The sequence below is a fragment of the Micromys minutus genome (genome assembly GCF_963924665.1).
Source record: "Micromys minutus genome assembly, chromosome: 12".
Classification (NCBI taxonomy): Eukaryota; Metazoa; Chordata; class Mammalia; order Rodentia; family Muridae; genus Micromys; species Micromys minutus.
This window is the reverse complement of record NC_137981.1, coordinates 61,151,869-61,173,776: the sequence shown is the minus strand read 5'-3', so window position 1 is coordinate 61,173,776 and position 21,908 is coordinate 61,151,869. Positions and strand designations below refer to the sequence as shown.

The 21,908-nt window shown below is 40.6% G+C and overlaps 1 protein-coding gene and 1 pseudogene across 2 annotated transcripts in view; one reads left to right on the top strand and one right to left on the bottom strand.

Annotated features, from left to right (window-relative positions):
* Positions 1–5,619: 5,619 nt before the first annotated feature.
* Positions 5,620–10,755, bottom strand: LOC308428381 (GTP-binding nuclear protein Ran-like; annotated as a pseudogene). The gene is made up of 2 exons: positions 10,737–10,755; positions 5,620–6,260 (listed from the first exon to the last, which is right to left on the bottom strand). The product of its transcript is annotated as a GTP-binding nuclear protein Ran-like (transcript).
* A 10,395-nt stretch (positions 10,756–21,150) lies between these two features.
* FGF9 (fibroblast growth factor 9) overlaps positions 21,151–21,908 on the top strand; it is a gene marked incomplete at its 5' end in the record, with an annotated part of 52,014 nt that continues 51,256 nt past the window's right edge. Inside the window, one exon of the mRNA XM_080926585.1 lies at positions 21,151–21,274. The remainder of the gene's footprint in view (positions 21,275–21,908) is intronic.

The following is a 21,908-nucleotide window of genomic DNA, read 5'->3' as shown; positions in this document are numbered from 1 at the left end:
AACCCAATCGTGGAGAGTAGTTCTACATAGAAATTGGACCTTTAAAATTTTATTGCAAGCCAATTATTGGATTTTTAGAGGCGAACTTATTAAGCTATGTTTATGTTACCATAGTTGAAGACATGGTATCAATATAAAATGCATTAATTAATAGTTTCATTTTCAACAGAACCATACAGACACAAAGCATACACAAATCAGTGGGTACCGTAGAATGCTTCTGCATGTATACCTATGCATCTTCATTTCTTTGTGCTCTGACATAGGGGTTCATATAGTCCTGACTATTTTTTAACCTAGTGTGCAGCCAAGGATGACCTTAAACTCTTGAACCTACTGCCTGGGATTACAAATGTACATCATCCACCCAGATTTATATCTTAAACTCTGAATTGATAAAACTGACAATTTTACCTGCATTTTTTTTTTTTACAATTCACTATTTAACTTACCTTTTAAAATTTAAATGCCAATCTCTTTCTGTGTTTGGAATATGTCTTTATGCTCACCTATTTAAAAAATTATTTATTTATATTTCATGTGCATTGGTGTTTTACCTGCATATATGTCTGTGTGAGGGTGTCAAATCTTGGAGTTACAGACAGTTGTGAGCTGCCCTGTGGGTGCTGAGAATTAAAGCCATGTCTTCTGAAAGAGCAGTCAATGCTCTTAACAGCTGAAGCATCTCTCCAGCCTTCATGCTCACTAATTTTTTCCCAAAAAATCAGTCCAGTGGAATAACACAAAAATTCAAATAGTCTTTGTAAATCATAAATAAAATAGAAGGAAAGGTGCAACTCCTTGGTATACTTTCCTGCTATGGTGCTCCTGCCATAGTTAAAATAAGATGGTAGTTGTTCCGAGTCACAGCCATGTCAGCTTTTCAACAATAGGTGGCGCTAGCACACAGCACCTCATCCTATGGATCCATTAACAGTGCTCCCAGGTGGCAGAGAGGTGGCAGAGGCTCAAGTTGCTTGGACTCAGATTATGCCTTGTGAGGCATAGATATACCAGGGAGCCATGTGACATGAAGGTTGTTCTGTTTAGTCCTTGTACTTACACTACTAAATACATGACATAGTGTGTGGTAGTTAACAATGGAAGAATGCTAGGCTGTGCCTGTGCAGCCCACAGCAGTCCCTGGCACAAGGAGACCTGGACTGTGGGGAAGGGGTAGGATGAGCACTAGGGTGATAATCGAAGGTCGGGCATTTGAAACACCAAGAAAAAGTGCCTGACACCTCCTGTTTATTTCTCTCTAAGAAGTGTGAAAGTGAGGTGTTCTCATAGATGTCTGAGGAAATGTCCTCCGGGAGAACAACGCCCATAAAGATGAAGGATGGGTGCTATTACCATAAGTCGCTGGTTGTCGCTCGAAGCTCCGAGTCTGCAAAGCTTGCACAGGTGGAAAGTTACTCTCATTAAATTCTATTTCAGGAGCATTGCAAATTGTGTGTTTGTCCCCAGATTGCTGCCAATTATGATCAAACAAAGACTTCTTTCTAAATAAGCCAAGTTTAATTTTATACCACCTTATAAAATTCTAATTGCCGTTAAGTGTTCTCTTTAAACTAAAAATCTTTATTAGAGGAACAGAAGGCAGAGGAGATGGCTCAGTGGGTAGGGCATGTGCTGTGTAAGCATGAGGGACTGAGTTCAGATCTTCAGAACCCACATAAAGCTGATAAAACCTGTAATCCAGTGTTCTTACTGAGAGATGAGAGATGGAGACAGAATACCCCAGAGTTTGCTGGCAGGCTAACCTACTGTATGTACATTGTAATACAACTGGAAACCTTGTCTCAGAGAAGATGGGAAGGAAGTACTAGTACCCAACATTGTCCTCTGACCTCTGTATGTGAACCTACATGTACATACATGTATACACCAAACCCACTGATGAACAAAAAAGGAAGAGCTCAATTAATGGATTAATTAATATCACGGCATCTCCTTCACCTTGTTTACAAAATTTAAAAGACAGAATACTCAAATTATCCCTTGATTGTTCTACAATATTTAAAGAATCATAAACACTTCAATTATGACTATTTTATTGTTTTAAAGGTAATCCTTTTAAATTTTGTCTCTACTTTTGATTTTCTAATGGCAAACCTCTATCTACTGGAAGCTGGAATATAGGTCACGTGTTTCTAGACTTCATGATCTTTGGGGTAACACTATTTCCTTTGAACACATGCGCGCGCGCGTGCGCGCGCGCGCGCGCACACACACACACACACACACACTTTCATGTTGAAAAGTTTATGATGAAATTTATGGTTCTCTATTCTCCTCCTCCTCTTTCATGATCTGGATCAAACTCAGGGCTTTGAGCATGCCAGGCAAACATTCACCAATTGAGCTATAACTCTATTTTGTTACCTACTTCTGCTTGCCCACTGAAGTGATGGATATACGTAAAAGGCTGCTTTAAAAAAAATCAGGAGCTTAAAAATAGTAATTCCCCTTAGCAATTTAATAGGGTTAGCAATGGTTTAATTCTTATTGATGATATAAAATGTGTTGGAAGAGAAAGCATTAAAAATTTGCTTCAAGACGTACACTAACCACATAAAATATAGTGGTTTAAAGGACGAGGTCAAATCGTACTTCTTTTGTAAACTCTCACCATTCTGGATCATCCATTTAAACTAACCTTGATAATTACGGTTTTGTTTTTGTTTTTTTTTTTTTTTTTGCATATGTCTAGAAGACCTGAGATTACTTGAAGTCAAATTGTTTCTTTGAGTATTTTGCTGATACATTTTTTGCTCTGTTTTTTTTCCCCTTCACTAGTTTTCTCTAGACTGCTATTAGCAGATTTTTATTGGCCTTGATTCTGTGTGGGTTCTATTAACCTGAAATCCCTTCTAGTCTCAAAGAAAGCTGTGTTTTTCCTTCACCTTTTCTTCTGCCAGATTAGTTCCATGGGTTTCTTCTAAAGCTTTGTTGTGGAGTTCACCTGCTGATGGATTACCCCTCCCTAATTTTCTCATTTTTACATAGGCTTACATTCATAGGTATAAGAAAGGAATGAAGATAAATGTACATATGTAGTATACTTTCTGTAACGTGGACTAAAAAGAGATATGGTTATTTTTGTTAGAATTTTTAAAACATTAACTTAGATTAGTGGTTCTTAAAATTTGTTCTTCGGACTACCACAACCAGCAGCATCACCTAGGGATGAGTTATAAATGCAGAATTATAGTTATTTCTTGTACCCACGGAACAAGAAGCTTTTGAGGTATAGAACCAGACAGTCCACACTTTACTGTAGCCAGATGATTCTGTGTAAAATAAAGCTTGGCTGAGGTGCAAAAGTGGCATTACTTTTAGTTAGAGGGGTAACTAGCCACTTTCTGCTTGGATATGAGGCCTACTCATTGGGGGGGGATTTCATGCCCAGAACTCTAAACCTGGTCAAAAGCCCATAACTGGAGAGATCATAGACCTTGGGAAGGGCATACAGTTGCTGTTATATGAAATAGTCATGTTGTCAAACTGCCTTCTAAATATTCATACCCAGAGTTTTGTGTTGCTCTCAACTTTTGTCAGAGGTGTTTTGTTTTGTTTTTTGTTTTGCAGTGGCTAGCAGTTAATGCAGAGACTCATACCTGGTCAGTGTGTCAAGTCTCATTGACTGTGAATGCTCAGCTGTGGATCAATCCTGCCATCCACAGCTGAGACCATCATGGAAGAATGTGCAGAAGGAATGTAGGAGTGGATAAGGAAAGAAAGCTATGAAGTGCTGACATCTGGACACAACATTGCTGGTGGTCACACCAGCTCATACTCCTTATGGTTTATGTGCACAAGACCTTTACAGGAATAAGCCAGCCTGGTCTACACAGTGAGTTCCAGGTCAGACAGGGCTAAAGAGAGGAACCCTGTCTCACAAAACAAAACAAATAAACAAAAATAAATAATTGAAAATTAGAACTGAGATATTAATGTATATACACATGTATATATGTAATATGAAAGTTCAAGAGTGACTAAAACAAGGGAGAAATATCTAAAGGGGGGGATGGGAAAGCAAGATCTGGAACTTCTGATTAAGCAAAATGACAGTTTAGACAGACCCTTTCACTGAGGAACAATCTAATTCTTCGTAAGATAGAATTTAAAAGATTGCTTGTTCAAACAATGTACTGCTTCCAATTTTTGAGAATTCATGTGTTTAGTTCTAAAAAATTATGCTACTATTCTTTCAACTGTTGCTTCTCTCCATTTTATTTTAGAGGCTTTATTTGTTTTGTTTTGACACAGGGTCTTGCTATGTAGCCTGGATGTCCTGGAACTCACTGACCTTGAAGTCATAGAGATCCACCTGTCTCTGCCTCTTGAGTGCTGGGATTAAAGAAATGTACCACCCTACCCGGTCTATTATTAAAAGTTTTTATTTCTATTTATTTTTCTATTTTTATCTTTTAATTCTATTCTATTTATCAGCTAGTCTTTCAGTTTTCACTCTCTTGTCCCTCTGAGTGTTGAATCCTCAGATCAGACTTCCAATTTGTTGATTTTACTTTTATCTGTGTTTTCTAATTTTTAATCTTTGGTTTTTAACATAACAAATGCTGTTTTTATTTTTAGACTCTGTATGTTTTACTTGGGGTAATTTCCTGCTGCTGCTGCTGCTGCTGCTGCTGCTGCTGCTGTGTGTGTGTGTGTGTGTGTGTGTGTGTGTGTGTGTGTGTGTGTGTGTGATTCAGTTTATACACCATACATGAGTATTTTGTAGTCTTTAGGTAGAACTTTAAATATCTGAAAAATTTAAGTATCCAGTTCTGCTTGTTTCTGCTGACTTTTACTCATGGTGATTTGCCCTTTTATTTTTGTACGTTTTGATCAGACACTCATATTTGGTTGATCTTAATGTCTGGAAAGCCTAGAAAACTATTAACTAACAAAAGATGTTTGTTGATAGAAGTAGCCATATTTTTCACTGGACTTTTGTAGTCTCTGGTGAAATTCTTGCCTTATAGCTTAACACCCACTCCTTTGTCACGGCTGGATTGATATCAACATCCTTCCTCAGAGCGGCATCGCCCCTCCTCTCCCATACTTACAGGTCATTGCTTATTTTTCCTCCTTGTCCGTTTCCATCATGTATAGGCTAAGTCCCACGGTTTAAATCTAAGTGGTTAGAAAATAGTAAAAGTTGGATTCTCGATCTGTGCAAGGCCACAGTACCTACATTCACTGGCTAAGTTTTTGTTGTTGTTGTTGTTGTTGTTTTGTTTTTTTAAAATCTGAAATACAACTTTATTCTGATTCTAAACGAAAAGAATGGGAGTGACAGTAACAAACAAGATTTTACCACTGAATATCGTGATGCGACTGCTGCAGTCCTATCTTTGAAATTCAGGAAGGAAGCAACTTTGTTCCAAACAGCTAAACACGCAAGTCCAAAAAAAGAAAAAAAAAAAAAAAAAAAAAATGAAGGTATGTTTAACTGCCACATTCACTCCGAAGCCAATTCATCTCCTTCAGCATCCCAATGAAGTACACGATCTACTTAGTTAAATAAGGTGGCACACGCGCGGCACCACTGACATCACAGTCTATAAAGCTAGACTTCTGACACAGGGCTCCAGCTTCACTGTCTCACAGGACATCATCCTCATCCGGGAGAGCAGTCTGAGCAACCTCTGAATCATGCTCGTGCTGTGCTGCCGAAGCTGGGTCCATGACTGCCTCAGGTTGGGCAAGAGCAGGCATGGCACCAAACTCCCAAGTTAGGATCTCCAATGAACTTTCCTGGCAAGCTAGAGGGAAGGCTTTTCAAAGTTGTAGTTACTTTAGGCAGAAATGCCATAGTACTGAAGATTCTTCTTTCAGTGGAAGAGGATAGGTTTTGCCTTCACTTTCCTGTCTTTAATATCCACTTTGTTGCCACACGGTTTTCACACACGAGTACCAGATCTCTATGCCAGTTAGGTATGTTCTTCTAAGTAACTCTTGATGTTAAGTCAAACATTTTAATGGCACACTGGGCTTGGATGTAGTAGCCATCACGCAGGCCCCGAACTTCTCCTGGCCCGCTGTGTCCCACACATTGAACTTGATGGGTCCTCTGTTGGTATGGAAGACAAGCGGGTGCACCTCCACGCCCAGGGTGGCTACACTGTTCTCAGACTCGACCTTCAACTGGCACTTCACGAATGTCGTCTTCCCAGTGCTGCTGTCGCCCACCAGGATGAGCTTGAACTGGACCTGTGGCTCTCCCGGCAGCCATCGCGGCGATCCTGAGGGAGAGAACAGCTTCCAGAAGAGTCTCCGTGCCTGTCTGAGTGAAGTTGGAAAGATGGTGGAAGCCTGGCTAAGCTGTCTTACTCTAGCATGTTAATCTTAAGGCAAACACACAATTTTTACTCTCTCCACTCAAGTGTGATCCTCATCATCCTATTTGCTACTGATCAGAAGTAGTTCTTGACCTCTGCAGCTGGAAAGCTGGGACGTACAGCCTTCGACATTCCCAGGAAGAAGAGGAGAAGCAGGTTTTGGTGAGTCCTAGCAATGTCCAACATGGCTAACTACTGAAAGCCCAGTGCAAACGCCCCGATATCTAATGAGTTCTCTAGCAACAGAAATTTCCAGACAGCTTACTAATATTATACTGGGTTTTGAGAACCAATAAATGTCACAAATGCTGCTTTGGGTCCTTAAAACTTAAGTGATTAATTTTTATGAGCTGTTAGGAGGAAGGAGATAATACCTAAGTGTTTAAAACATACTTTTAAAAAAAGTTTTAATAGAATGAAATAGAGTGAATATGAAGAGCACACCTCAGTGTGTATAGACACAGGGAAACTATTTGAAAGAAATACTATCAGATAAATGGGGAAAGGTAACAACACCCCATGTCTTTTACTACTTGTCCTTCAAAACAGTTAAACTTCCTTAGATTCTTCTCTGATAAATATCCATAGTGATGCTTACATGACATTGTCAACTGTGGATGATTTAGGATATATAACAGTGGAATTAGCTCTCCTAAGTTCTGATTTAAATGATTATTACTTTTTGCTTCTTTTATTGGTTTTGAAATTTCAGTTACAATTATTTGTTATTGTGTGTTCATGCACACTTGTGGTGGTCATTGGACAACTTATGGGAGTCTGTTCTCTTCTTCCACTGTGTGAGTCCTGGGGATCAAACCCAGCTTGTGAAGATTAGCAGCCAGCACACCTACCTACCTACCTACCTACCTACCTACCTACCTACCTACCTACCTACCGAGTCACCTCGCCAGCTCAAGATTATGAAACTCAACCAATTGTTCTTCTCCAAACCATAGGGAAGTTTCTGTCGAATGTGAGTTACAGGGGTATGAATAGCTGTTACCTGTGTAGCTGGAAGGAACAGGCTCAATTAGAAAAAGTCTCTTACGTCACAACACTATTAAGGAAACAAATATAGAATTACTAGTGTTTAAATCTATTTTCAGGATTTTAAATTATATGTTGCATGAAAACCTTAAACTTGAAGAGGCTTATTGAGCCTCTCATTCCTCTGTCTGAACAGCTGCCAGTGGCTGATGATTGTAATTAGTGTTATCATTGTTAATAATAATAATAATTAATAGGAAAGCCTGTTTTAAAATGTGATGCTTTTAAAAATAATATTGAAAATGACACAGCCTATATAATTTTTTCCCTCAATAAAGTTTCTGGTTGTAAAAACACATCATAATTATTGTTCCCTACAAAACACAACTTAGTTTAACTGGGATCATTTCCTCTAGCCAAGATAGTTAAAGAAAATAGCTCTGAAAAAAATACATTCAAGTCTTTGAGAGAAGTGTTACCTAAGTAGGGGGCGGTTATTGTTCTTCCAGCACTTACATTAGTAACAAGCAAGAAAGCATGCTTGCCCATCATATACCTCAATCTTTGCATTCTCCAGGACGTTCATTTTAGTTTGGATGACTATTTAATTGACCTCAAAAATTTAAGATATGTTTTCGATGATAAATTTGGCATAGGATTCTGCAAAGTCTTGAAATACTGACCAAGAAAAAGAAAGATTTTCCCCCCTTAGCACTTAACTACAAAAGTAGAATAGCTAACTTAAGCGATACCACGTGCTTGTCCAGCACTGGTACCGTGCAGTGTGTGCCCTGTGCTTGCCCAGCACTGGTACTGGGCAGTGTGTGCCATGTGCTTGCCCAGCACTGGTACCGTGTAGTGTGTGCTATGCACATGCCCAGCACTGTACTGCAGAATACAATGTGTGGGACTCACTCAGTCTCCCCAACATTCATGCCACAAAGTCATCTTGTTTAACTACAAGAGTAAGTGGCATTTAAATGACAAACACACAAACACACACACACATACACACATGCATGTTGGTGTTCCTGTGTGTGTGCTCATGTTTGAGCATACCACCATCACTGTGCATGTGTGTGTTGTTAGGGGTGAAAATATGGGCATAATTTATACTAGGCAGCCACTCTTCCTCAGACTCTAACCCAGCCCCAGGTAGCCTTCTTGATCTCAGTGGTGCTGCCTCTCAGAGAGGCAGTTACTGGCCTATATTTTAATATATGTTTCTGTCAAAAAACCAGATCCCCAAACCCAACTAATAAATTTTCAGTGGAATAAGATAAGTAGTTTATAATTTCTTTTTTAACTCAATTCATTTCTAGAAAAAAATCTTTGTAATTATAGGTCTGAAAGAGACCTTTAAAGTTATTTGCTAACTCTGATTTTAGGAAGGAAATAAAACACATTTAGAGACTTGGGTTGGATCCAGCAGGAGAATTAAGTGAAGTATTTTCTTTTAAGATTTTACTTTTTAAATAAATTTATTTTTATTTAAATGTGTTTGTGTATGGGTGTTTTGCTCGAACATTAAGTCTGTGTAGCACACGCCTGCGGGGAATTTATGGGAATGTTTGAGTCCCTGAAATTGGAGTTACAAATGGTCATAGGCCTCCATGTAGATGCTAGAAATTGAATAGAGGTTCCTTGAAAAAACAGCAAGTGCTCATAACCACTGAGCCATCTCTCTAGCTCCCCACTAAAGTATCAACTTGTTATTGGGCTTTAATAATTCTGTTTCCTATCAAACAGTGTAATAAGAAACAATTCTTGCCACACAAGGTTACTAATGAAGTCTTGCTAAGCTCTTACCAAGTCATCACAAAACCATATTTTATACCTCTACTTTCTTTTTTTTTTTTTTTTTACTTCGTTACTCCTGACTCTCCCTTGCTCCCTCCCTCCCTTGCCCCCTTCCTTCCTCCCCCCATCCCTCTTCCTCTCCCCCTTTTTGTAGTTCTGGGAATGGTACTGAATATTCACTCATGCTGTCTACATGCTCTACCCCTAAGTCATAGCCTCATTACTAGTTTACTTTTTAAAAAGTGCCTTTATTTATTATTACATGCATATGTATGTCCGTGCCGGTGTATGTGTGTCGCAGTGCATGGTGGGGGTCAAAGGAGACCTTTAGGGAATCAGGGTTCCAGCTCAGGTCACCAGGCTTGCCAGGCAAGCATTTTTATCCATGGAGCCTACTCACTCTTTTTTCTCACTTTTTATCTTGAGACAGGGCTTTGCTAAGTTATCCAGGCTGCTTTTAACAGGCTGGCCTTGAGCTCGTGATTCTCTTGATTCTCTTGCCTCAGCCTCTCTTGTAGTTGGGATCACAGGTCGGTGCCACTAGATCTGACTAATTCTGTTTTTCTTTTTCTCTTGATAGATTAATTCTTGTATGAGGTGAATTCCAACTGAAGGTGATCAGAAGATGAGTATAACATTTCTGATTGAGAATAAAAAGTAATGATGTAAAAATAATTACCCCACGTGTGCCTGAAAATACCCTGGGAAAATGTCTTACCTTTAATTCTAGGAGAAGTCAGAAGCTGGTGAGTCCAACAGCATATAATTCTGATGGCATTATGATATTTTGGGGTCCTGTTTGCAGCTCACACCTCTTTGTCAACATCTATAGCAGTAGCTTTGCATCTGTGTAACAGGCTCTGTGTTGACCTGTGCTCACTCTACCAAAGGCTGGCACTGGGATTTGATAATATCTTTAGCTCATGGGAAAAGGCCTTGCTCTGATCATGGGAGTGGTGGCATTGCTGATGCATGGATCCATCATTCCCTAGAATTTTTTTACTTAGAGGATAGCAGAAAGGTCAAATTGCTTGGTAGCAAAGGATCAAAGAAAAGAAGAGACAATGAGGTAAACTAGACTGGCTAGATTCAGTCACTGAATGCAGACAGACTCATGATTTCCATTTGATAGATTAGAACTTTTCATTTGTAAAAAATGGGGTGCCTTGCCCAAGGATTCACCCTTTGTGGTCAGTTTTGATCTTCAAGTTGTTTTCTGATTCCCATTGAGCTGCTGAGCTGAGTAAGCTGCACTTTCCAAGTTCCCAGGTTACATGGCTTCTTCCTTGGATGGGTCAGAAGGCTCTGGCTGGAGAATGCCAGGAAGAGAGAAGACAGTCAGTCTCTCTCTCTCTCTCTCTCTCTCTCTCTCTCTCTCTCTCTCTCTCTCTCTCTCTCTCTCTCTCTCTCTCTCTCTCTCACCTCTGTCTTTTTCTCTTCCTTCCTCTCCCTAGCTCTCTTGCTTTCTCTTACTCTTTCATTCTCTCTAGCTCTTTCCCCTTCCCCTCTCTCCCTCCCATGTTTATGCCTTCCATCTCTTTTTCCTCCCTCCTATCTCCTTCCACCATGCTCTGCCTTGCTCTTCTCCATTACCGAGCTCACAGTCCACCATAGTTTCTCCTGTGATTCATTACTGGACCCTGGTTCCAGGAATGCTGCCTGCCTTTCAGTTTGGGTAATGGCAGATTTTTGTTGTTGCTAAACCTTAGGTTACTCCATGTTACTCTTTATGTTCTATCACAAAGTGATACATTTTGTTTTTCAAGATATGTCTCTGGTTTTCCAATTGGATCTTGCATCTTTTCCAAGTTTGACTAAAAAGTTGATATGGTCAAAAAAAAAAAAAAAAAACCCAACCAAACAAAAAACAAACAAACAAACAAACAAACAAAAAAAAACACCACCACCAACTACAAAAACAAAACAACCGAACCTAATCCAACCAACCAACCAACCAACCAACCAACCAACCAACCAACCAAAAAACCCCCAAACCAAAAACAAAACAAAACAAACCCCAAAACAACTTAAGCCCCAAAACTCTCACTTACCATATGACTTCTTTTTTAAAATGGAGGATTCTTTCTTTCCTTTTTTTTTAAAAAAAGGTTTATTTATTTATTATATGTACATTCACTATAGCTGTCTTCAGACTCACCAGAAGAGGGCACCAGATCTCATTACAGATGGTTGTGAGCCACCATGTAGTTGCTGAGAATTGAACTCAGGACCTCTGGAAGAGCAGTCAGTGCTCTTAACCACTGAGTCATCTCTCCATCCCTGGGTTCATTCATTCATTCTTTCTCTCTGTTTCTCTCTCTGTGTGTCTCTCTCTGTCTCTCTCTTTCTCTCCTTCTCTCTTTCTTCCTCTTACTCCAAATATTGTTTGAGGATTTATGGAGTCATAGAGGAGAATTCTTTGTAGTGAGAGGCATGCATTTTAGTACATGTTCCTGTCACCGAGTCATGTGTACCACATGCTTGTTAAAGCTCCTCTGCATGCAGAATCTTCTGTCTGGTGGCAGGAAAGAGGGAAGGTTAGACATCATTGCTAGGCTCTCGCTGATTTTGGCTGCATTTGGTATATTCTGGAAAAGGCAAAATTTTGGATGTCTTCCAGTGTTTTCTGAATGTAGTCTGGGTGAAAATTAAACCATTGCATCAGCTGCTCCCAAAGTGTGGTCTTTAGACCCACAGCCTCAACCTGGCTTGGTAGCATGGGAGAGGTGAAAGCCCTTAAAGCTCTAGGACCACTGTCTCAGAGTCCCCATGGTGCATCCCAGAAAACAGCCTTTAACAGCCTGATGCCTCCCAAGTGAAGATGCACTAGGCAAACAGCTGTTTAGTGCTTAAGAGATTGGGTTGCCCTGTGTTCACTCAGCAAAGGGGATCTTCGTTTACCACCTCTTGATATGCACTGCTCTGATATGGACATTAATACCTGTGTATATGTCTCAGTTGTTACTTCTGGCAAGTCATATGTAGAACTGACACATAGGTAACACTTTGTTATGGAGCCTCAAATGTCAGAATTGACACATAGGCAACACCTTGTTATGGAGTGTGCCTTGAATGTCAGAAACTGCAAGATGGCACAGCTGAAAGGATGGTCCCCATCCTCACAGCAGAGTTGAACAAAGTTCAGAGGAGATGGAAACAATTCAAACAACTGAATGCTGTGGAGGAGTTCTTGCCCTGGCATGCCTTCAAGGTATAAGAACAATATGGCTGCTCTGAGGATCACGGTGGTCATAGACTTGCTTTTCCAAAAGCTAACATTCATGTAGTATTAAAAGGGGCAAGAGTCAATTCATCAGATTTGGGCAAATAAGTCTATGATGGCCTTAGTTATCTTTCTAAAGTGGCAGGTCCTAAGGGAGCTGACTTGGCATCTCTGCAACCCACAGTGGTCTCGACACCAGGAATCACCCCTCAGGAAGTTTCTGAAATGTTAATCTGCAGATGTATGGGCTTACTTAGCTAGCCCAAGAACAGGAAATTTGGAGAAAGAACCTCTCACTGTAGGCTAAGCAACAATGGCCTTCAACAAGATTTGGGATGGTGCATCAGGGAAAGGGTTAATTAGTCTAGGTAGTACTGGCTCTCTCCACAGGAGGGAGCCTAGATTCCTCATTTATGTTTTCTATCTAAGAACACAATTTGTATTTTCATCTTGCAACAAATTAAACATTAGTGACTTCTGTTTTATCATTTCAGGGTTTTTTAAAATGTAGTTTTGATGGTTCTATGACGTTCCAAACAGTTACGTCTTTTTCTTTTGGGATTTTGGGATGCCAGGTTAAGGTACTAGAAAAACATGGGCTGTGTTTCTGCTAACAGTATCCTTTTATGAGCCTGATGCTATTTGGATTATCTGCAAAAATATCTTCTTCATTAGTACCTATGAACAAGATCTGTCAGTGAAATCGTCTCCAAAATATGCCTCTGCATATTTGAAAGAGTATTTACATAACGCAGAAAACAACTCATTGATTCATTTAAAGTTGTGAGTCAATTGTGTGGTATATTTTCTTACTACGGCACTTTGGAGACCTTGCTGGCAACAAGTTGGGACCTGAGTGGCTTGGCTCCTTTTCAGACATCACTTGGGAGTAAGGAAGGGGCTGTCTATCCCAGAGGAGGGCCTATGTAGGTTGGGGTAGGCACAGTACAGCTTAGAGTGGGTGGAAACTTCCCAAAACTGTGCTGTAAAATTGCAAAGTAATAATGAACTAGGCAAAAGGGTGGAAAGAAAAGGAAAACCTTTAATGACATTGAGTTAAAGTATCAACAGTCAGGCCCTGAGGCCAGGGCCCTGTGATGCGTCAGGGTGCAGTACACTGGCACACAAAGCAGTGTTTTTTTCTGCTTTTCTAGAGAATTCCTTTTTTTCCCCACTATACCTCTCTCCCATCATAACTTTCTTGCCAAGTAAATATGTCATGGGCTGAGGGACAGGTGGGCTAGTTTTTCTGCAGGGATCAGAGCTGCTAGGTCCTAGGAGGATGGCTCAGCTGGTGAGGACACAGGCATGAGAGTACAAGTTCTGATTGTCAGCATACACAAGAAAATCTAGGTAGGGTGGTGTGTACCTGAGACCCCAGGGTGCAGACATATTTCCACAGTTCACTGGCCAGCGGATCTGTTAGAACTGGTAAGCTTCAGGTTCATTGAGGCACCCTGTTTTAACAAAGATACTTGACAGTGGCTTCTGGATGCTAAATGCACACACATGAACACACATACATGCGTACTTGAATGTGTACACACATAAAGAAAGGGAAATTAGAGATATTACCACTTCTAAAACTATTGATTTTTTTTATCCTGCCTTGCTACAAAATCTGTTCCTCATTGTAGGGACAGGAGTTGGGGAGGGGAAAGCACAATAGAACAGTGTTCTAGGCTACCCTCTTATGCAAAGTGTAAGCATTTTCTCTAGGACACATGCTAAAATGCTCAGTCTTTAAATTAACATGACCCCATGTCCACATGACTGACCATGCTACCCAACCAGGCTGTGAGAAGATGTGAGGGCCTGGTTTATTTACGTCTATAGCTGTCATCAGCAGAGATCATGAATGAGAGGGATGTGTGAAGTCTCAAGAGTTCTCAGGGTGCTCTACGTTGGGTCATTATCCCCGGGTAATTGGCGTTGAAAGGGTAGGACCTCTAACGAGCTGCTTCAGTCCCTAATGGCCAGAGGCCTGGAAATTAGCACAGTGCCTGCTGTTCTACATGAGTAACCTGGCCTCTGGAACGTCCTAGTCCTTCCAGGAAGGTTCTGTGACCACCTCACGGTCACTGCAGTAATGGCAACAATTACAGAATGGCCCTTTCTGTGATACCCGTTAGCATCAGTTAGGGACTAATCTCATTTGAGCAACAACGGTCCTGTCAGTAATGTCCATTGAGTAACCAACCCCTCAATGTGGTTGGCTAGATGTGGCTTGCACATCTTGTAGAAGGAGAAAGATGCAGAGGGAGATTTATGCTGTGCTTAGCTGCAGAAATGAGGTTTGAGATGAAAAGGGAAGAAACATCTAAGCAGTCAGCCTAGGACAGCCACGATCCTTTCCAGTTTCTGACTTGACCTTTACAATCTACAGTACTGAGGAACACAAAGGAACAAAAGACAGGAGAGCATGGAAGAGCTGCTAATCCACAGGAAGGTGAGTAAGACTTAAACACCATTCTTGTGTCTGGAGGTGTATCTCAGTGTTAGAGTGTTTGCCCAGCGCGTGCAATGCCCCAGATTCCATTCCCAGTGCTACAAAAATAAAACAAGACTAAAGATATCATGGGGGAAGTGATGGATAGAGTAATGACCTTGATCTGACCATTATACATGGCATGCGTGTCTCTAAACGTCACACTGTATCCTTTGATTATTTGCAATTATTATGACCCAATTTAAAATAGGAATACTTAAAAATAATAACCAGTTTTTTATCACAGGTCTCAATACACATGCGGCAATGTGTGGTTAGTCTTTACCTAGGAAACCTCCATATTGTAAAGGTACAGGAGAGCTCCTGGTCACTTGACTTTATTTCATGTGTTAGAATTGCCAGTCCTGTTCACTCAGGACAACAATGACTGCACCCCAGAAGGGCATGACTCGGGTGACTGGAGAGGCAACCCATGTGCAAAGATTGAAGGTCTCTCTTAGAGATGTGTGTTCACATGATGAATCCCTGAGAGGGAGGCCTCATGATCCTGGATCTTGACATGTCACTTGCCTTATCCTAGTCTTGACACCGAGAAAGTTTTGTACTATTTATCCACCAGAATTATTTCCTGAATGATGTGGTTAACTTATTTTTCACTGAATTTAACACACTATTAAATTTAGCATAATATAGATGCATAGACTATCTTCTGTGTAGAAGAACAGAGGTGGTAAATGAATTGCAAAACATTAATTTGTGTTTAATTGTGTGTGTGTGTGTGTGTGTGTGTGTGTGTACATGTGTGTATTTTCTTCCTGTGCTAGGATTGATCCAAGGGTCTTTTGCATGCCAAGTAAGTGTTCTACTACTGAGTATCTAGGCATGCAAAATATTTGAGTATGAAACTACATAAGGAAACATAAGCTAGGAAAATTAGGTGGATTCAAAAGTAAACTAAGTCTTTTAATTATTATTTTTAGCTTTGATATTTCATACTGTATTTACATCATTTCCACTTTTCTCTCCTCCTCCTCAGCTCTTCCCCAACTCACTTCCAAATTCATTCGTTCTTCTTCTATGATTATTATTGTCTCTCATGCCTCCTTAGGCAACTTATCGTTATTTAAATGTACAGATGCTTAGGACTGACCAGTTAGGATTGGACAGTTTAACAGGGGGTTCATCCCTAAAGAAGACTGATTCTCTATCACTATCTATTGATTGCCTGTAGCCTGTGAGCTATGGGTGAGGACTCACATGAATTTTCCCGCATCCATGTTGGCATATCATCTGATGTTGTCATTATATACAAGTTTGTTTTACATAACCATATTGTTGAGATTTAATGGGTGCAACACTCTTGCTGTATGCAGGAGACACTATATTTTGGCAGACATCCTGACACTCTAGCTTTTACAGTCTTTTTACTCCCTCTGCAATGCTCTCAGAGCCTTAGGTGTTGGGATTGTAATGTGGGTGTATGAGATGCAGCTGGATACCCTGTGGGTATTAATTCTCTTCATCCTCAACCTCTGTGAGAGCCTCTGTCTGCTGCAAAGAGAAGCTTCCTTGATGAGGGCAAACTAAGCCTTGCTCACCATGATAGTGCTTTTCTTTGAGAACACTTGGTTAACTTAACTGATTTAAAGTTAGAAGAAGAAACAAGAAAAGCTGTTTGGGATTTGTATAATGGTTCATGTTTATTTACCGTCTCAGGACAGTAAAGATTACAGATGGAGGGTGAAGAAACAGATGCACATAGTCACCTCAATTTGTTTTGGGTTCTCCACAATGCATAGGATCCAACCTAGGGCTGTATTTACTAGGTCAGCACTCTGCCACTAAGCTACGTCCCCAACACTGTCCCAAGTGTTAAAGAAAGCTTTTGCTGTCATTTGTAGTGTTCAGTGTTTGTCTCAGCTAAGGTATGTAGACACAGAAATTGCTTGTAAAATATAATTTTGCTAGAAAATGATCCCTTATTCGGTCCAAATGAGGAGCCAGTGCTGAATTCAGCTCACAAATGACCAATTTAATGTATATTATTAGTGCATGAAAATAATTGTAGGTGCAAAAGGGAGTCTCCCTTTTCAGCAGCTGCCTTAGGTATGCTGGGCTAACAGTGCCCAGTCAAGTTGGGTCCTGTAACATTTGCCCTCTGCTTTGGCTGCCCTCACTGTGGTGTGGAGCTGAAAGAGGAAAGGAAACAATCAGCTTTGCCTTTTTTTTCTTCCTCTTATTCTCTCGTTCTCTCTTTCTTCTTCCTTTCTTCTTTCTTTCTTTGAATTTTTAATTAATTATTTTTATTTATTTACACACCAAATGTTGTCCCCCTCCTGTTCCTCCCTCCCCTTTGCCTCTGAGAGGATGCTCCCCTGCTCCAGGCATCCCCTTCCCTGGGGCATCAAGTCTCTATAGGACTAGGGGCATCCTATCCAACTGGCACCAGACAAGACAGTCCTCTGCTATATATGTGCCAGGGGCCATGGACCAGCCCATGTGTACTCTTTGGTTGGTGGCTTAGTCTATGGAAGCTCCCAGGAGTCTGGGTTAGTTGGCATTGTTGTTCTTCCTCTGGGGTTGTCATCCACATTCAGCTCCTTCAGTCCTTTCCCAACTCTTTCATAGGGATCCCCAACCTCAGTCCAATGGTTGTCTCAGGAAGCTGCAGGTAGCCGTGCTAGACACCTATCTGGAAATACAACCTAGCATCAGTAATAGTGTCAGGGTTTGGTGCCCACCCATTGGGTGGATCCCAAGTTGGGCCAGTCACTGGGTCACCTTTCCTTTAGTCTCTGCTCCATTTTTATCCCTGCATTTCTTTTAGACAGGAACAATTCTGGGTGAAAAAATTTGAAGGTGGTTTGGGGACCCCACCCCTCTACTGGAGGCCCTGCCTATCTATTGGAGGTAGTCTCTTCAGGTTCCATTTCCCCACTGTTGGACATTTCTGCTAAGTTATCCCCATTGAGTCCTGAGAGCCTCTTACATCTCAGGTTTCTGGGACTTTCTAGTGGTTCCTTCAACTCCCACCCCCAGAAGCTGCATATTTCCATTTATTCTCCTGGTCCTCTGGGCTTCTTTCCTGTTTCCTTCCATAACTGACCCAACCCCCCTTTCTTCTCCTCCTCCTCCCCTCCCCCCCATCTCCCGTGATTATTTTGTTCCTTCTTCTACATGAGATTGAAGTATCTTCTCTTGGACCTTCCTTCTTGTTAAACTTCTTATGGTCTGTGAGTTGTGTCTTGGGTGTTCTGTACTTTTGGGCTAATTTCCACTTACCAGTGAGTACATACTATGCATGTCTTTTTGGGTCTAGGCTACCTCATTCAGAATGATATTTTCTAGTTCCATCATTTGCCAGCAAAATTTATGATGTCCTTGTTTTTAATAGCTGAATAATATTCACTTGTGTAAACGAACCACATTTTCTGTATCCTTTTATTTGGCTGAGGAACATTTGGGTTGTTTCCAGTTTTGGACTATTACAAATAAGGCTGCTATGACCATAGTGGAGTATGTGTCCTTGTGGTATGGTAGAAAATATTTTGGGTATATACCCAGGAGTGGTATGGCCAGGTCTTTAGGTAGAACTTGAATTTGCTGAGGAACTACCAGATTAATTTCTAGAGTGGTTGTAACAGTTTGCAATCCTACTAGCAATGGAGGAGTCTTCCTCTTTCTCCACATCCTCACCAGCATGTCACTTGAGGTTTTGATCTTAGCTGTTCTGATTGGTGTGAGCTGAAATCTCAGGGTTGTTTTGGTTTGCATTTATTTCCTTGATGACTCAGGATATTGAACATTTCTTTAAGAGCTTCTTAGCCATTGGAGATTCCTCTGCTGAAAATTTTCTGTTTAGCTCTGTACTCCATTTTTTAAATTGGGCTATTTAGTTTTTTGGAGTCTAATTTGCTTCTTCTTTCTAAGAAGAGCTTTCTCCTGACTTCATGTTACTCTTGTGGCTTCCTTTAGAGATAGCAAGTGGTTCACAAGGAACCCATTTCAGGTGTCAAATGGGGGTTGTGATTTTCTGCTCATTTTCTATGTATACCTTTAAGACCAGTTACCTAAGGGTTGGGAAATGCTTGTCTGGGGCATTCTGTGTGTGTGTGTGTGTGTGTGTGTGTGTGTGTGTGTGTTGTGGTAAAAATAAAAAGTGATAACCTTTTATCCTGCGCTAGTGCTGGCACATGTGGGGCCACATGGCACTGTGGGGCATCTTTATCTTAGCGGCTCCATGCTGCCTCTAAGTACTCATAGACCCAGGCTTCTTTTGACCCAGTCGTGGTCCACTCTGCCTGCCCTAGCTGCTTCTGTCCTGAGTGGTCTACGACTGCCCCAGTGTGTAGTTTTTACTCACTTTCCCTTGGCATGTTGTTTCCAAGCCTTGCACATACACATCCCAACTCTGTGTCGGGCTTTATACATCCCACCACTACACCCTCTTTGAACTCAATTAAGTCCCCACATCAAAGAACACACCAGAATACTCTGATCCAATTGGTATGATATAATTTGCCCACCTAGATAAGTCAAATTAACCTGTACAATTCTATTCCTTATAAAATATTCATAACAACCTTATCTATATAGAGATGTGCCTAAGGAAACATCTATGTCTGTTTTCATGTTGCCCCCTCTTGAATCACCTGCTTTCTCTTTCTCTTCCACCTTACTAGAATTCTGTCCCTGCCCTACTCTTTACTGTTCAAGCATGTATTGCCTGCATATCAACCTACATGTGTGTAACTATTTTTTTTCCTAACTTGATTGAGAGTTTGCTTAAGGTAGTCTAGGATGACTTTGGTGATATATCAACCACAAATAGATGCAGGAGGCCAAATCTGTCCTAGGTTAAGAAACAAATTGTGGGGCTACAGAGATGGCTCAGTGGTTAAGGGCACTGGTTGCTTTTTCAGAGGACCTGGGTTCTGTTTGAAGCACTCACATGCTGCTCACAACTGTCAGTAAGTTACTTCCAGGGAATCTGACACCCTTTTCTGGCATCTTAGGACCCTACATATAAATGGTAAACCTACATTACCTACAGGCAAAACATTCATACACAAAATATAAATAACAATAGTTTTTAAAAAGAAACAAAATTGATTACTTTGAAACCTTAAATAGAAATCTTTCTTTTGGAAAAATACAAGAAAATTCAATGGATTTGGTAAAAAAAAAAAAAAAAAAAAAAAAAAAAAAAAATTAACCCACCTCCATTCAGAAACTAGAATCAACCTGTAATATAATGGCACCAGGGTGAGGTGACTCAGTGACTCACTATGGTGTGTTGGAAACTTCAGCATTTGAGTTGGATAGTGACTCCTGGGAGCCACAATCTATGAGGACATCGAGCCAGTTACTGGGACAAACAAATAGCCAGCAGTTTCTATACCCCCATCAGGAGATATGAAAACCAGAGAGTATACATTTTTTAATTTAGTGCATTTTTGGTACTCAATAAATGTATAATAATAATAACCATCACATTTTTATTAGACACTGCACATTTATGAGCAAGCTTGGTGGTCTCTTTGGGCCTCTGCCAAGGTCTAATGGAGCCTTCCTAGTTGTGCAGAGTTCTCTTCTAGGTTTCTTTCATTTTTGCATAACTTAAAGAACAATGGCAAATGTACTAAGAATCAAGGGAAAAGGGAAGAGGTGACATTTATCTTATCTGAGAGTCAATCAACTCCAGGGTCTCCAAGCCAAGGACTTTCTTCTGGAGACTGCAGTGCAGTATCACAGAAGATAACCACTCACAAAGAAGAATAAAAACATCAGCTTAGCCTTTAGTTCAAAAATTGGTTTCTGATCCAAGGCTCAACAGTCATTGACTTATTGAAGCCAAAGAGTACGCTGACTCATCAATAATAGCCCAGCTGGGAATTGGCATGGAAAAGCCTAACTTTTTAGAAACCAGAAATGAAATGTGGCTGAATTACTGCCGTAACATCAAGGCCCACGAATATAAATTGTCTTGAGGGAAAAACTTGGATAGTAGCTACACAAATTGTTTTACAGAATGTGACATTTTTCTCCATATACTTCAGCAGAAAGCTGTGAGGTGCTGTTGTACATCCAGATAACTATCAAAATTTTGATTATTCTTTTGGCTCTTCACCTTAATTGGTATACTTGTCAGGTCATCTGATTTGTGGCATTAAATGGTGAGACAAGGATGCTCGTTCAGTCTATCAACAAATCCTCATGAACATTTAACATGGTTCAGCCCCCCTTCTAGGATTTGGATGTATCCGTGGGCAGGACGAAGCTCCATCTTGGAGCATCTGCTGAGTGTAACCTCACAGCAAATCTGCAGTACAGTGAAAACTGAGGTGCAGTAAGGAGGTCTGCTGGCACTCACGTGATGGAGCAGAAAGCACCGGGCTAATGCTTCCATCCTTACTCTTCTCAGGGCCACAGCAAAACACATGACAAACAGAGCTTAAGGTAAGAAGGGTTTGTTTGGGCGCCCACTTAAAGGGTACTGTCTACCATGGCAGAACAGTCATGGTAGCAGGTGACCACGTGGTGTCCACAGAGAGCATTGGACACCAGTGCTGGATTGCTTTTTCCTGTGTATGGTCTACTGTATGTAATTTAACTTTTTTTATTTTTCAACCTTAACTGTACTTCAGATTTCTTGTAACTTTACACTTGGCAGGATGCTCCCCAGCATGATGGAAGTGTAATACTGCCAAGGAGCTTTGTCCAGCTCACTGATACATCCACTTAGGATGGGTCTTCCCATTTCAGCTAACTGAGCCTAGAACATCCCTCACGGAAGTTTCCAGAAGCCTGACTTCTTGGTGATAAATCCTGTTAAACCGACAATCAATATTGCCTGTCAATGTGCCTTATACCTGAAATTCTGGGAGGTAGAAATGTTATGGATGTTGTAGTATTTTCTTCTCTCTATATGTATATATCTCACACACATACATATACTAAGATATCTTGGCAGTGATACCCAAGTATAAACACTAAAAACATTTATCTTTCATCTATCTGTCTGTCTGTCTATCTGTATATTGCATACATATCTTGCAGTTAATTTAAAAACTGCATTATAAACAATTTTGTG